Source organism: Pseudonaja textilis, chromosome 1, assembly GCF_049901715.1.
Source record: "Pseudonaja textilis isolate UNSWEBS1 chromosome 1, rPseTex1.2, whole genome shotgun sequence".
Lineage (NCBI taxonomy): Eukaryota > Metazoa > Chordata > Lepidosauria > Squamata > Elapidae > Pseudonaja > Pseudonaja textilis.
Window position 1 is genome coordinate 27919961 of NC_141990.1, and position 17924 is coordinate 27937884.

General features: G+C 40.2%; 1 protein-coding gene across 1 annotated transcript in view; it reads right to left on the bottom strand.

Moving 5' to 3' along the window:
- XKR6 (XK related 6) overlaps nt 1–17924 on the bottom strand; it is a 172660-nt gene that overhangs the window by 10795 nt on the left and 143941 nt on the right. The window lies entirely within an intron of this gene.

The window sequence follows — 17924 nt, forward strand, 5'->3', positions numbered from 1 at the left end:
TCTAGTTCAATCACTTCCTCCGGCAGGGTTAAAAGGGAATGTGTGTGTGTGTATGTGTGTGTGTTCTTGTAATTTACCAGTACTTTTTGGTTTTGCCTTCTTCAGAATTGGCACTGTAATACATTGGGGAAAAGTAATTTTTAGGGTGGAGATCTGGTCCAATGGATCCTGTTTAAAGCCTCAACAAAATGTGAGAGCTTCCTGATAGTCTTGACCATGTTTCGTCCACAAAACCTTTAAAAGAAGCCAAAGATGTTTCAATGTGCTGGCAAAGATGTTTCAATGTGGAAAAGGGCCTCGGTCTAAACTAGGCCTCATTTCAATCTGATGGATCAGATCTCTCTCTCTCTCTCTTCCCCTTCCTCCCTCCCAGACTGGCTTTGCTCTTCTTTCCCAATGTGCCTGTGGGGCTGGCGCTTCGAACATGTATGTATGTATGTATGTATGTATGTATGTATGTATGTATGGATAGATAGATAGATAGATAGATAGATAGATAGATAGATAGATAGACAGACAGACAGGTAGGTAGGTAGATAGAAAGGTAGGCGGGCAGGCAGGCAGACCTTTTGGATGAATATATGGATAGGTAGGTAGGTAGATTGATTGGTAGATAAGTAGGTAGGTAGGTAGATCTATATTGGTAGGTAGGTAGGTAGACAGAAAGGCAGGTAGGCAGGCAGATAGGCAGGCAGACAGACCTTTTGGATGGATGTATGGATAGACAGACAGACAGACAGATCTATATTGGTAGATAGATAGATAGGTAGGCAGGCAGGCAGGTAGGCAGGTGTGTGTGTGTGTGTGTGTGTGTGTGTGTGTGTGTGGACGGACAGACAGACAGACAGATGGAAAGAATGCGACAGTGGTGGCACTTTGGGAAAGTAGAGCAAAGCCAGAGTGGGAATTGAAGTCCACACAAGTTGCCAAGGTTGAGAAACATGGGCTGAATATATCAAATCAACCATTCTGTTTTAGAGTGTAGCATGCTGTTTGATTCCAGCTTAGTCAATAAACCATGGCTAAGATCTTCCTGCTCCTTAATGCAGCTGCCACTCTGCCCCTTCTCCACCCTCCTGCCCCAGTTCTTTCTTTGGCATCCAATTTTGCAATGCCAACCTCCCTGGGGCAGCGATGCAGCTGACTTCACCCTCTTTGCTTGAACCCAAGGTCCACTTCCATCGGGCCAAGCAAGGGGAGGTACTCTGCACACGCTCAGAGACTCCCAACTTCAGGGAAGCGTTCCGCCCATCTTTACGCTCCACCTGGGAGGAGGAAGGCATGCAGAAGCACCCCAGACCGGCAGAGGGAACGATCACTTGGAAACTAAGCAAGCAAACAAGCAAGTGCAGGGCTCGGTTGGAAGAACCGGGCTGCAGAGGGAGGCTAGGTTCTAGGTCCAGGATGACCATGTAGAGCTGAACCGAACTGAGCCACACGCCTTGGAGAGCTGCAGCTGCACCTACCCTCATCCTACGCACAAGCCCGACTGGCTGGAGAGGTGGAGGCCGGGTGGGCTCTGCACACTCCCTTGTTCTCTGGGGAAGGGGGCACTAATGCCGGACCACCCACCCCTTCCACTGCTTGCCTTGGGACGGTTTTGCTTTCAGGCCTTCTGGTGCACCTCCGCTGCTTCCACCGTAGAGGGCAGCCTGCAAGCTAAGGTGCCCCCTTTCCACCACCTCCCACTTCTCTCTACCCCTCAGACTTGACAAGGCTCACCGCGCGTGGGTTCTGCATTCGAGGCCCCGGCTATGGAGTGATGAAACAGTCAATGGGCTGCATAGCTGGCAGCCAGTGAGCCTGCGAGGCTGGCGCCTCGAAGGCCCCCCTGCCACCTCTTAGTGCCCCCCTGCCAGCCCCCTTGCCTCTTAGCGCCCCCTAAGGCATCCCACTGCCCCACAGGGGGCAGTACCGCCCACTTTGGGAATCACTGCACTAGACCAACGGACTCTCATCCAATATCATACCCTAAGAGAAACTTGATGTTTCCTCATTTTCATGAGACCCGGAGGTTCCTCCATTACAGTCTCGATATTGTGGAACAGCCTGCTCCATTCTTGATCCATTCTTCTGGAAGTTGATAAAGACAAATCTTTTTCATTGAAGCTTCAGGGACCGAGAAGATATTGTTGCTTGTTGTATTATAATGCTCCTGCTTTTATTTATGGTTTTAATTATTATTACTATTATTGTAGATGTTTTAATTTAATTACTTAATTATTAATTTATTGTGGATGTTTTATTGTATTGTTCTGTTGCTAAACACCAGGAGTTATTCTAAAATATGGTAGCATACAAGATTGAACAAGCAAGCAAGCAAGCAAAACATTGCCTTGATTACTTGGATGGGGGTGGGTGGGGGGAGATTGTAGTTGATAGTTGTGGAAGAGTGCAAAATATTGCCAAAAAAGTAGCAAAACTATTTTCTAGTGGGTTTCTCAGCATGTAGTTCCAGCTCTCTATGTTCCATAGTCACAGGTCTCTGATATAGTAAATACATGCCAATGAATGCCAGATTTACACCTCTGAACAAATTCATTTGACTCTCTCTTGGGGCAGCTGAAGTATAAATTAAACTGGATAAAGACACTGATATTTGCAGAGCTATCAACCACGTTTGATGGCTTCAACTGCTGGGGGCAACATGGTTGCCTGAACAGAAATAGGAAACAAGACCACTCTTCATCTTCTAGAGAACCTTTCTCCATAGGAAGATATAGTTAGGGAACAAAAAGTATCTGGAAGTGTGATGACAAAGTTTGAATTGAGCTAAAAAGGCTGGTCCAGAGCTTGAAGGAACAATGGAAAAAACATGTAGCTAGGAGAGTAGATCTAGAGATGGTGAACTGCAAGCAGCATCTGAGTTAAAAAGCTGGAACAGAGATGTCAGGAGACATATGGAGAAAGAAGGTGGAAGCCTGTGAACAGAATGAGTGGGCAGAGATACTTGGAAACCTTCAGTAGAAAACCGAAGTCCTAAACTGACTCAGGAATGTGTATAGCAACATGAAGTCTGAAGGAATAAAAGGAGGGGAACAGGAGGAACATTGGAGAATAACATAGCTACTTTAGTTTTATTACTCTTCAGCATTGGATGGTCCACTATAAAATGAAAACATTGCACAAAGTGCAAGTGGTCACTGCCCAAACATTTGTTTGAAAACTCACCATGTTTGTCAAGAAAAACACTAGATTAGGGGTGTCAAACTCAAGGTGTGCTTAAATCTGGCCCGCGGGGTAGCTTAGAAATAGCAAAGGACTGGCCTGTGATGCTCTGGCAGCCAAAAGGGGGTGCAGGGGGGCATGAATGGCCCCACGTACCCTATTTTCAGCCTGGATGGCCTCCTGCACCACTCTGCCACCCAAAATGGGACATGGGGGGGCTGCATGAGAACCCCGCCCTCCATTTTGGCCGGCAGGGTGGTGCAGGAGGCCGTCCAAGCTGAAAATGGGGCACAGGGGGGCTGTGCAAGTCCCCCTGCACCCTGTTTTGGCTGGCAGGGTGCTGCAGGAGGGGTCTGTCCTGTCTCCCCCTCCCCCAGCCGGCCCGCAGAGAACTACAATGCTGATCCGGCACTTCAAGAAATCCAGTTTGACACCCCTGCACTAGATGAATGCATTTTCCAATACTATCTCACAGATAGAGTTCCCTCTAAGTGTAGATAATAGCATCACTATGAAAAACAGAACCTTGGTAAATGTTCACCCATGATGTGTTTCCCTGGAGTTTAATTACAATTAATGACAGAGCAGAGGGCCTATCCCTACTTGAACCTAACCATGGCATCATTTTTTTCCATGTTGCTATTCTCTCATCTCCAGTCCATGAACGAGATAGAGTTAAGTCATCTTTAGCTGCCCTAGGATTGAAGCAGTCTCCCTCTTTCTCTGACATCCTCTAAACGCAAAATCTTAAAACCTGAAGTCAAATGATTGAAGTAATCTGAAACAAGCAAAACAGATATGGCAACAGAAACAGTAAATTTCCCAATGAGTTTTTTGCCAGATCAAAGATGAACAGAGAATATTTTAATCAGAGAACAATATATCTTGTAACTAAGTGCAAGAATACCATATTCCACCCCTAAAAATTTCTGTATAATGTTATTATCTGAATGAATTTCTTACATTTCTCTTTTGTCAAACTGAATGGGATTTAATAGAAAAAATATATAGAATAACTTGTGCCCTAATTTACATCTGGGCCAGCTCTGAAATGGAAAACAGTTGGTAGAATGAGCTCAAACCAAAACTAGTTACGTCCAGGTGAATGGAGCAGGCAAGAAGGAACAGATTTTGAGCATGGCAGGTATATAGGGGGAGGGAAATCATTATTTTTCATCTGAACTAGTGTTTCTTAACTCTAGGAACATTAAGATGTGTGAATTTTAAACGATCCTGGTTGGGGATTTCTGAGAGCTGAAGTCCATACATCTTAAACTTGCTAAACACATGGGAAACTACTGGCCTAAAACACCTTTGAGTGTTGAAAGCATTTCCAGTTACTTTAGCCATCATTTCCAAAAGTTTATAAATCTTCAAAGTAATATTTTGTAAAATTAAAATTGTGGTTTTGTGAATCATTCTTATGACTTCATTGATTAAAAACTGAAAGGAGGATTTTCTCATCAAGGGAAAAAAGGAAATAAAAAACTGCACATAGGGCAAATGTTTCTCTTTTCCCTTGACTCAGTAAGCCCCAATTAATGCCAATTCCTTCTTTTAATAAATGTTGCATTTGCTTCAGAAATAAAAATAAACCTGGACAGGTATTTTTCCTGCTTTCTACTTTCTATGATTTTTTCAGAGAGGTTTCTCTGTGATTTTTGGCCAAGGACATTCGAGTTCAGAAATCTTGAGCTAAATCCTGTACAAACCATTCAAACATTTCCCCACCATCAGTTCCTTAGTGACTACAGCACCTTTCAAATAAAAGTAGAATTATGGATGGTCAGAAAATGAAGAAAGGATAAAAAGGAAAAAGAGTTAAAACACCTGATATTTCACATAATTGTTAAAGTTTTGTAATTGTATATAGCATAGAAAGAGCTAGGCCGGAATGTTTGTTGTTTTGGCTAGAAGTGGTATGGTCCTACTCTGCTTGAATGTATCAATAGATTCCCTTCTTTTCCTATTCCATGTGTTATTCCCTTATTTAGGGTTTTTTTAAGCAGGTTTTTATTCTGTCTCCGTTTGCATTTGGATTAATTAATGGGTGGTTAACTTGAGTTTAGCTAATGTGATTCTAAATGTTAGCTAACCTTGTTCCTCAGCAGTTTGCAGTAAATGGCAAATGTTTGTGTCCCGGAACAAATGTTTGCCGAATGTCTCGACTTGGCTTGACAAATGTATCTGTAAACTCAAGTGGATTGGTTCACATTCAATGCAAGAGACAAAACTGCACGAGAGTTTCAAGTAAGGCAATGAGGAGAAAGAGAACTCTTGTCCAGTATGCAGGAAGCTAAATGCAATTCTGACAAAGCTGTATCAATGCTTCCAGCTAATGTAGCTGCCGTTATTTACTGAAAGTGTGGCATCTAGTTCTGAATTTCTCTGAGCATATGTAAAATTCTTCTCCCTCTTCACAAGAGTCAAACTGGAGTGCCTTTCTTAGATTTGAAAAGTTGATTGGGGAAATCAGTTGAGAAATATCAAACCAGCAATAGAAGGAAGGTATAGTTACTATACTTCCTGGCAAAAAGTAAATCTTGTTAATGATAGGTGATTTCAAAGAGATTTAGCAATCTAGAAGTAGGAAGAATTTCATCCCACAACTCTACTATACTGTTTAATTGGTTCATCAATTTATTTTATTTGTTAAAAAAGAGGAAAGTGTTCTGACCCAGGCTTCGTCAAACTTAATAAAACACAAACTGAATTTAAAAGTAAAACCTTTTTTTAAATTCAATGCTGGGAATTACTTGTATTCCCAGCCAAAACTCATTAGACACAGTTCCTCCAGATAAGAGCACACTTTTCAGTGCTATCGAATGCTGGCAAGAAACAGAAGTTCAATTAAGGCTCACATAAACCAACCCAAAAAGCTAGAAAAAACCAACCAGAGCTTCACGAAGGACTTGCAGATTACTGAACTGCTTTGCTTCCTGCAAAGCTCTTCTCATTGAGGACTGACTTTTATCCCTTATGGGAGGGGCAATCACCTCCCAGCCTTACTCCTGAGTTGCCCCTTCTGCTTCAGCTGCTCTCGCCTTCTAGCAGCTCTGCACACACGAGCACCGGGAACAGGCTCCCTGGAGTCCTCTGCTTCACTGCTGCCAGACTGTGAAAGCTCCGAAGGCAGCACCCCACTCTCAGATGGTCCTGCATTGGATGCAGGACCCTCGTCCAAGTCCTCGCCAGACTCCCTGATTGGTTCCCTTTCATCCTCACTGTCCGATACCTCTGCCATCCGCACCAGCTGCTGGCAAACCACAACAGAAAGTATGTGCAGGGACCTATTTCTTGGACAGTTTAGTGATTATAGTGAATGACTTATTCTTAACTGCTTGTGTATTTTAATTTTTGCATTATTATAATTGTTTTAATTTTTTAAAATTTTGCTTGCTGCCCAGAGTCACTTGTTGAGCTGGGTAGCCAAACAAATTACATACATACATACATACACACATACCTCCTATCATGATATTCCATTTCAGCATAAACAGTGTTACAAAAATGCAGAAAGAGATTAAACAATAAAAAGCAAAAGAAATTAAAGAATGAATTAAAAGAAAGGTAGCTAATTTTAGGCTTTCTATCCTTGCAAATTATCCTTTCTTTCATTACATCCCTAAATCATTTAATCTATTGGCTTTTTCTTTAATTTTGTATTCAATCCACTGTCATTCATCATTCTTTCTTGAGCTATGTCTTCTTATTTAACTACATCTGCACACCTTTTAATTCCAACTGCATTCAATTTGTTTTCTCTCTGACAATTTCAACTCTGATTCTCCTGTAATAAAAGTAGCCTGAAGTACATTTGTATAGAAAGTCACTTTGGCTTCTATTGACAAACCTTCATTCCTCATAATAAATAACCGGCCATATACTACCCACTACTTTTTAACTAGTAGTTGTATATCTTAAAGCCTGTCCATCTGTTCCCCTTTTTAATAGTCTGTCCATATATATGGTGTCATGTATTTGCATTAGTATTTTACTATGCACGTATATCTTGCAATAATTCAGTCTATTTTCCTTGTCTAACTTTGTCTAGGATACATTATTTTTTGAATCCCTACTCCTTCTTGCATCATATACTCTATCACCTGTGCTATTTACTATACACCATTCATATGGTCAGCCAGCAACATAGCACTAACTACATAAAAAGGTGCAGATACATTGATAGAATATTAGGGTAGATTTTCCTTATACATTTATTAAAAATATATTTAAGAAAATCACAAATTCTTATTCTTTTTTTCTTTGCTGAATCACCTGTTCAGTCCTCTGATTACTTTAAGGAACTAATTTTTATTTTTATTTTATTAGAATTGGAAGTTACCCTATCTCACAACAATTGTAAAGAGAAAAACATTTTGGATATTTTATTTATGTTTCTGTCAGCTTGAATGTTTTGCCTTAACTTAGCCTCCTTCTTTCCTTTTTGTCTGAGTTCCTGTTCCAAAAACAGCAATATTAATCCCAACAGCTAACAAAGCGTGTTAGAGATGCACTAGAAAAGATATCCATCTGTAGGATGCGTAGATCAGCTTCCTTTGAGAAAGGGGGAAAAAAATACCACTGAATCTACTAGAATCAGTTTGTTTGAAATCCACTAGAGGGCACTAGAATTATTTATCATCTTTCTTCTTCAGGTTCCCATGGTGGCTTCTACCAACAGGGATGGAAGAAACAGTAACCTCAGAGTTCAAATAACAAGCACAGTGCATTGATGAATGGTATACCAAGTCATAGATATTGGTGCTGAAAATACCCTGCCACAAAGTAGATCAACAGTGGATTTAGAAGAATGCAATTTTGGGACCAGATGACCTTCTACTGCATAGAGCTCCCTGGATACTGGATCATGAGGTTATTCTCAGAGATCCTTTCTTCTGAGGAATGTATTTTTCTAGTGGCAACCCCTTGTCACTGGGTCGCAGACCGCAGAGAATTTGGTTGTGTAATTTACTCAAATTATATATCTCATTCTATGTGCAAACCAGAATGCAGTGATAATACATTCCTGTATTTTAAAATGCATACAAAATGCATTATATTAAGGACAGACTGTGAGCAGGAAATATATAAATTAGGAAAATTAAGCACAAAAATGCCTAGTAGGGAAAAGTGCCTGCATAAATGTGCATATTAAAGCTACATGGACATTTAAAACCCTGCAAAGTGAAATAGTTATAGGATGAAATAAACAATGCTTTAAAAAAAGAAGTAAAGCAAAATAACAAAGGACAGGTTTGGCCATTTATACTAAAGAAACTCAACTGCTGCTAATTTTATAATCTTTCCATTATCAGGTTAAGACTTTTTAAAAATTTCTCCAGCAAATTTTGAACTTATTCTTAAAACTGTACTTAAATTTAAAATCAGTATTAGTAAGGATTTTGTGATGTGATAAAAAGGTATTATACTTTTTTCAGTGTCAGTAAAACACTGATTGAGTTTATTTATTTATTGTGTGCCGCCCATCCTGTCTAGAATTGACTTTCAGCAGCTTACAAACATTAGAATAGAATAGAATAACAGAGTTGAAAGGGACCTTGGAGGTCTTCTAGTCCAACCCGCTGCTTAGGCAGGAAACCCTATACCATTTCAGACAAATAGCTGTCCAATGACTTCTTAAAAACTTCCAGTGTTGGACAATTCACAACTTCTGGAGGCATTTATTCCACTGATTAATTGTTTTAACTGTCAGGAAATTTCTTCTTAGTTCTAAGTTGCTTCTCTCCTTGATTGGTTTCTACCCATTGCTTCTTGTCTTGTCCTCAGGTGCTTTGAAGAATAGCTTGACTCCCTCTTCTTTGTGGCAGCCCCTGAGATATCAGAACACTGCTATCATCTTATCCCCCGTCCTTCTTTTCATTAAACTAGACATACCCAATTCCAGCAACCATTCTTTATATGCTTTATTCTCCAGTCCGCTAATCATCTTTGTTGCTCTTCTCTGCATGCTTGCTAGTGTCTCAACATCTTTTTTACATCGTGATGACCAAAACTGGATGCAGTATTCCAAGGGTGGCCTTACCAAGGCATTATAAAATTGTGTTAATACTTCCCGTGATCATTATCCTATCACCCTATCCCTCATTAAAATCTAGTAAACATTCAAACAACACCCACAATAATAATTTACAATTAAAAGTTGTTTAAAACTGTAACTCAGGCAAAGACAAGCACTGTGCTTGCATATAATTTCCTCCCCAATTTCATTGCTTAAGATGCTGATAGCCTAATTCATATGCTAAGATAATAGAATAGCAGAGCTGGAAGGGACCTTGGAAGTCTTCCAGTCCAACCTTCTGCACTTAACATGCAGTCCTCAATAGAATTACAGGGAACCATGGAGTGGGATGCCCCAAGATTTTGTCTCAGGCCCAGTACTTTTCAACATCTTCTGATGATTTAAATGAAAGGATAGAAAGGGAAGTCAACAAATTTGCAGACAACACAAAGCTAGGGGGGAATAGAAGATAGGCTCAAGATCAGGCTCAGAATGATTTGGGCAGACTTGAACTCTCAGCCAAATCCACCAAAATGCAATTCAGTTGTGAGAAAAGTAAGGTTTTCACTTAGGCAAGAAAAAACCAAATGCAAAGGTATAGAATAAGTGGTACCTAGCTCAACAATAGTAGCTGTGAAAGGGATCTAGGAGTCCTAGGGAATGTCTAATCTAACAGGGGGTGACATGATAGCAGACTTCCAATATTTGAGGGGGCTGTCATGGAGAGGAAGGGGTCAACCTATTCTCCAAAACATCTTAGGGCATGACAAGAAGGAACAGACAGAAAGAGAAAGAGAAATCCAACCTAGAATTAAGGAGTAATTTCTGTCAGTGAGAACAATTAATCAGCGGAACTGCTTGCCTACAGAAGTTGTGGCTGCTTCATCACTGGAGGTTTTTAAGAAGAGACTGGACAGCCATTTGTCCAACCTTATAGGGTCTTCTGCTTGAGTGGGGAGTTGAACTACAAGACTTCCAAAGTCCTTCCATCGCTGTATTCTGATGTCAATATTCAGAAGCCACATTGACTATTCTTATCCCCATAGGGAAAAAATAAGAATATAAATAATAAACAAATTATAGGACAAAAAAGAATGAGAGAGAAAGGAACATTTGGGCAATGCTACATGAAATGTCTATGGGAAGTTGAAATCATTTATTCATATAGAATTCATTGAAGATTTGTGTGGACGTTATTTAGGTACAGCCATATATAAAAAAAACATTGAGCAATCCATGCAAAAATAAGTAAACATAAATGAGGATGTCATACTCACTAAGGGTTTCGGATAGGCTACCCAAGAAGAACCAATCGTTGTTTTTCTTTTTATTAATGTTCAGTGGTACCAAATTTTACAGTTTGTTAACATTCAGAGTTGCAGAACATGATGTGGGGGAGGTTCAAGGAACAATTTGATCCCTGTGAATGTTTTAGGTCCCAGAGAGTTTAATATTAGAGACAGCCAGTCTTTTTTTCAGGAAAAGAGATGTTCACTATGTTCAGAAACATAAGGGAGGAGAATGACAAACAGACTTCAGAAAGAGGAGAAGCAACTGTGAAATCACAACCAAACCAGAGTGAGAAAACAGAAGAGCAAGAAGAAACTGAGGAGATTTTGTGGGGGGAGCTGGTGAGTTATGGAGTGATATGGACAATTTGGGAGAAGGCTGTGCAGCTTCTTTTGGCCAAGGGCATTTTTTTTATTGTTGGCACTGATTTATTGTTGCACCGATTGTCAGTCTGAAGGGAAGAGGATTAAAGTCACAGCTGACTTCTTGATAAGGTGATCAGCTAATGGGGGCGGGGGGGTGTTATTCCACAGCTATCACCTAGTCCTGAAAAAAAAAAAAAGAAGATAGTGAGCAACCAGTGCAGGTCAACAGGGAATTGTGTGAGGGGAACATGACAGCCTTAGGCTCTGCCAAAAGGATGGGCGCTGAGTACGTAGCTAATTATGCCTGCTGACAATGCAGATGTCCTTCTTTGCTGCAGGCTACTCTTTCTTCTTTAAAACTCTTTAGGGAAAGTGAAGAACACACAGATATTGCACAGAGACCTCTCCATTAAAGCCAGCAGAATGAGATCCCCAAGGATGGAGGAAATTGTCCAGAAGCAGCAGAAAAGCCATAAAGAAAGGCCTAGAGAGGCAGAAGGCATTCCAGTGGGAGTAGTTAATATTGGATTAATTTGGAGCTGCGGGTGAAAGTAATGTTTGTGTGCATTTTCTATCCCTAATCAGTGAACAAGAAGGACAAGTAGTATCCAGGATGAGAACAAGTTGAAAGAAGATGATGCCATTGAGAAAGATGGCACCTATAGCTGTGGAGGAAGCAGGAAAAGTTATTTGGGAATCACATAGATGTAGGTAGACCAATTAACCCTGACATCTCCAGGCTTTGTATACCAATGAATAAACTATGAGGAACAAACAAAAGCAGATGTGAACGATACCTTTCCAAACTCATCAAGTTCATCAAGATTTTAGAAAGAGACAGCATACTCATACTCCACTCAGTATCAAGGATGCAGTAGTAAGTATCTGGGGGTGGGGATAACTAACAATCTGAACTGGTCTCTCCACACATCATCCTTAGTGAAACATGCAAACCAGCGCCTGCATTTCGTGTATCAGATGAGGCTCTCCTTTCTTTCTTCTCCTTTCAGATGAGGCTTACAACTTTCTCCTTCTGTCCTGACCACCTTTTACAGAGGCACAATTGATGGCGTTTTAACAAACTGCATCACTGTTTGGTTTGATGGCAGCAGTGCCTCAGATAGAAAGTCCATTCAGAGTAGTAAGGACAGCCAAAAAGATTATAGGAAGGTTGCTTCCTGTTATTCAGGATGCTTGTTATTCAGGATACTGCGTATAAGCACTATGTGCTTAGAGCTCAAAGCATTGTTAGAGTCCCCACACACCTATTTTATGGTTTGTTTCTGTTGCTCCCATCTGGGAAGAGGTTTCAAAGTATTTCTAGCAGGACTTCCAGATTCTGTAATACCTTTGTTCCCTATGCCATCCGCCTGGTAAACTCACACGATTCCTTTTACTCAGTGTGTACATGTATACATCCGAACTAGACTGTGTTGTATGTATAATGTATGTGGGTATATGCATAATTTTATATTTATTTATTTTGTCATGTTTACATAGTGTTTATTGGAGGTGGTGACCCTTTGAGAGTTGTATGCAATGAAATTTCATTTTAATGTATGCCAATTAGTATACATTCAAAGTAACAGTAAAACTATTCTAAAAGTTATTCTAAGTCTAGGTTCTCAAGAAGGCAGGTTATAATAGTAATTGAAGATTAATGTCAGTTGAAAAAAATAACATAGCTAGAAACATCCAAATTTCTGAACTTGATGATTTTTTTCCCCAGAAGGCAGAAGAGGAAACAAAGTCAGGTTTCCTTCATCTCATTTTGACCAATTAAGAGGCATTATCAATCAGGAGGCATTGGTTAATGAGCTGTAGTTGTTAATTCCTTGAGGGAAACTATGCCATTTTAGATTTCAAGGCAACTAGGGAAAAGCAAAAACAATAATGTGATAAATTAATTTTGTAAATAAGACATTACAAAGAAGGTCTTATTGAACTTAGGTGAAAGGTACTAGGCATTCTATTATAATTTAAAATCTTAAAGGATAAACAGATACTACAAAGATAAAATATTATAAAAATGAGACATTGAAAGCAAAAATATAAATTATTCCAGTGACTTGGCTCATTAAGAACCACGAAAAAGAGATTTGAAACAGAAGCAGGTACAGTACTGACAACTAAGAAAAGGATGGTATAAAATTGGTAGCCAAGTATGTAAGGAGAGAGGCAGCTAAAAATTCTCAATGGATTTTTTAAAATAAGAAATAAAAAAAGGAAAAATAAGATTTGTTGTGGGGAGATAAGTCATAATTAAAAATCAAATGCTGTTGGTGTGCTGCCTTGTGAAGTTAAAGAAGTAAAAATGGAGATGGAGATGGAGAAGGAAAATGGAACTGATTTGTTTATCTGTCTTCTTTCAGAAGAGTAGGGGAAAACATTCCTAACACAAGGAACAATGGGGAGAAATATAGCTTAGTACAGACTTACTTTATTATCTTACATTAATTCAAGTCTCAAGGGCCTGATGACTTATTTCTGAAATAGTAAAGGAACTGACAGACATAATCTCAGAGTAACTGACAATATTTTTTATAAGTACAGGAAACTAGTAAGGTGCTGAAGACTGGAAAACAGACAACATAAGTCCAATATTCAAAAAGGGAAAGAGGGTTAATCTTAGAAACTACAGTCTTACTAGAATCTAACTAATTCATCTATTAGATTAACAACTCTGCTATGCAAGGTTCTAGACTAGATTGTCTAGTATTAAGTTTGTGAACTTTTAAAAAGAATGGTACCAGGAGCAAACTTAGGTGTGTTCAGAAAATGCTGGTAGACTAAGCGTGGTTCTTTTTATGACAGAACGACTAGATATGGATTTATTATATCTTGATCTTAGCAAAGTATTGGACAAAGTCTCATAAAATACTCTTACGGACTAGATGGATAAAAATAGATTGGATGTTACAGTACTCTGTTAGATTTACAGCTAGCTGAGTAATCATACTAAAAATTGCTCATAAGTAGTTGAGTCAACCTGGTGGGAAGAATCAAATGGCATTCTTAAGGTTCCATTCTTGGCCTAATGCTATTTAACTTCTTATGGAATGGAAAACGTAAGTATCAAATTTTCAGATGATATCATGTTAGAGGGATTGAGTAATATATTTTAGAGAACAAATTCACAATTAAAAATAGCCTCAACAGGCTTGATGATTGAACCAAATCTATCAAAGTTGTTTGGAACTTTGTCGGGTATGGTGTTCTCCACCTCATTTGTAAAAATCAAATGTACAGATACCAGGTTGAAGAAATCTGTCATGCGTCATACTGGCCCTGCATATAATTTGGAATACTGCTGCACCACCAGCTGAACATGAATAGGTAGTGTGATGCAGCAACTTAAAAAGTCAATGCAATCTTTGGCTGCATTAACAAAAGCACTGCTTTCAGATTAAACAAAATAATTACTCCATTGTACTCTATGCTATTTAGACCATCTTTTCACTACTGTATCTTGTTCTAGTTCTGGCACTGCACTTTGAAAGATGTATAGGATACGGAGCAGGAAAGCTACCAAAATGATAGGTTGTCCAGAAATCAAGCAGTAGGAGAACAGTTAAGAGAGTGGGGCAAGTTTAGCTTCTAAAAGAGAAAACTAAAGGGTGATATGATAGCTTTCTACTAACTTAACTCTAACCCTCCAACAGGTTTGACCTGCCCCATTGAAACCAAGAATGAGATAAGGCTTTGGTCTGAAATGGTGTAAGATTTAAAATTTCCTGCTTGAGCAGGGGGTTGGAAGAAAAGACCTCCAAGGTCCCTTCCAACTCTGTTATTCTGAAATTAAAACAAAGGAGATCTCAGCTGAATATTCAGAGGAATTTCTGAACAATATGAACTATCACAACGGAAGAGTTCTTCCCAAAGCAATACCAGATTCCCCTTACTTGAAGTTTTCAGTAGGGACAGAAGAACCACCATTGCCATTGCTTTAGTGGATTTCAGCAGAGAACAGGAGGTTGATCAGATAGCCTATTAGTCCATTCCAAGCCATACACTCTGTATTATTAAGAAGATTCTACAGATGAAGGGAATCACAGAAATCCTGCCCTTTGAATGACAAATGAATGCAGGCAACCCAAGCTAACTCTGCTAAGCTTGAGAACATGGTGGTCTGAGTCCATCCAAAATGCAGGATAATCGAGCTTTTTTATTGGCCTAAAAGGCAATTTGGTTGAAAAGTTAAACAAAGAGAAGAAAGTGGAAGGGCCCTAGGATCAGCTGTATATCCCAATAATCCCAAGAAGTTCCTGTTTGGCAAATCAATCAGTTTATTTTTAACTAAGCCATGATGTGTTTGAAACGGCTACAAGGTTAACAGTTTTAGGGGGAAAGAGGGACTCTGTACCTCTGGACACATTTACTTGAGCCATTTCCCTGGTTAAGAAATGCTCCTCACATTTCTCAATTAGGTGCCTTCAAGGGGAAAAGATGATTTGACAAATTCCCTTTTCTGAGAATCGCTTCTGGTTATTTTCAGACTTGTTCAAGGGCATTCAGATGGCTGTGTTTTTCTAAGAGGCCAGCAATAGAGTTTAGTGGCCCTACATGTGAAAATCAAGGATGGTGTGAGAAACAAATATTTTCCATTTGTATGGGGATAGATTTGTTTGTTTTTAAACTGGAATGGTGGTGTTCAAAGAGAGGGCAGACTTCTATTTCCCAAAGTGACTGAATTCCCAAGAGGGCAGTTCTGAACTGGGTTTCTCAAAGGAGGGGAGGGGGAGGATGAATTATCTGCTTTACAGGTTGTGGTGATCAAGCAAAGAAACAGGGATGTACAATTGCTGTCCATTTTAAACAGAGGAATGGGGTTTCCAAACAAGAAATCATTTCTGCAGTTGTATCCCTCCCTATGCCATTAAAATTAATTCTTCCCTAGGTACAAAAATAACTGCCAGGGAAGTAACTGTGTGAAATCTGGACAGTGCAGCCTGAGATAGCTGCTATTTTTAGTTCAGGAGCACTGCATCTCTTAGCAAGGGGCCATCTTCCTTCTAAACACAGCGAGTGCAGTGCACACCGGCATCAAAGACCATCATTTCTAGAGAGGCAAAAAAGAGATCCTTTTTCCCCATCTCCATTTGTTCCCCTGGCTGCATTTTAAAACATAGCTGCGCGGGGAGGAGGCAGATGAGATGATGTCTACATGGTGCAACAGAATTGGGGATGGGTGGGTTGTAACCTTTGTAGCTTAGATCTTGGTGCAAACCTACCAGCACATTTAAAGACTGACTAAAACTTAGAAATGATGTCTTATTGGTGCTGTGTATGTATATACTATAGAGAGAGAGAAACATAGCATTCATCGTTGAAGGGGCTGAAACAATCCTATGCCCCAAGGTTTTCTTCTTTTGTTGTTTCTCACAATACTGTTGAAGAGAGTGCCTCTGTATTTGTAATTAATGTTTTTTTCATCATCTTGACATAGCCCAACACCTCCTGCCCTCCATCTCCATCATTAGTACTATGTATCAGGTAAAGACAAAGAATATGAGACTTTGCTGCTCTCTCTCTCTCTCTCTCTCTCACACACACACACAAACACACACACACACACACATGGAGGGAGGGAGGGTGGGAGGGAGAGAGAGGTGAGGGAAAACAGTTCTTTATCTCTCTCCCAACTGGGCCACCTCGAACAGCAACACTTGGCAGCAATACTGAGAATGGGCCTGAAGCAGAGGTCCAGGGGTCAGGGTTTGGCTACTCTGGAGAAAAGAGGGACTAGGGGGGACATGACAGTAGTATTCCAGTATTTTAACAGATTAACAGAGTTGGAAGGGACCTTGTAGGTTGTCTAGTCCAACCCTTCACCCAAGCAGGAGATCCTCCACCATTTCTGACAAATGATAGTCCAATCTCTTCTTGAAAGCCTCCAGTGATGAAGCTCCCACAACTTCTGAAGTCAAGCTGTTCCATTAGTTGATTGCTCTCACTGTCGGAAAATTTCACCTTAATTTCCAGGTTGAATCTCAGGCTGCCACAAAGAGAAGGAGGTCAAGTTATTTTCCAAAGCAACTGAGGGCAGGACAAGAAACAATGGATGGAAATTAATCAAGGAGAGAAGCAATCTGGAATTGAGGAGAAACTTCCAAACAGTGAGGGCAAGAGCAAGTGGAATAGCTTGTGGGTGTTTCATCACTGGAGGTTTTTAACAAGAGACTGGACAGTCACTTGTCTGAAATGATATAGGATCTCCTGCTTGAGCAGGCAGATGGACTAGAAGACCTCCGAGGTCCCTTCCAACTCTGTTCTGATTCTGACTTTAGCCCTAGCATTACTGCTACCACACAAAAAGGCCACCATGTGCCATTCCGCAAAGTGCATGAGTTTTGGGGAATGGCCCAATTGCCCTGTAGCCTAGTGGTCCACAGGATCTGCCATGCACCACTTACCTTCTGATGGTTTTCTCTTTCTTTTAACAGCCTACCTGAGGCTGGTCTGGGTCTCATGATGCCATCTTTGTGAAGCAGCTTTAAAAAAATGCTCTCCCATAGCCTCTGAAAATTGTGTGAAAACATGCCCCATTCTTATATGGTTTTTGGAGGCTCCAGAGGCTGCACAAGGGCTGCCCTCTCACATGAGTACTGGAGGATCCAGAGGTTGCACAAGAACACCCTTCATTTACATGGAGTCTCTGCAGCCTCCCTGAATCACATGAGAATGGGGCATACCTTCTAGAATAGCTGTCAAGTGTTGGTGAATGCTGGCCATAAATGCAGGGTTGTCACCCAAAACATCACAGTGTATCAGTTTTGACACACATGTCATAGGTTCATCTTTACTGTTCTAGAACATGCCTTTGGCATTAAGAAATGTCATCTGCAAGCAGCCATTCAGCAGTATTTATTATGTGTTCCAGGATCTCCCATCTGGATCTAAAATGAGGAAGGGGAATTTGTTAGGATTTGTGATTCCAAGTTGTTTGGGCCTTATGATCAAAACTTTAACCTGGACCAGTGTAAAGGATGGCCTTGGGAATGAGGGGGGAATAAGCAAACTGGGACTTTGAGCAAAGATTACATAGTCCTAGGAGAAAAGCCTGAGAAAAAAATATTTTA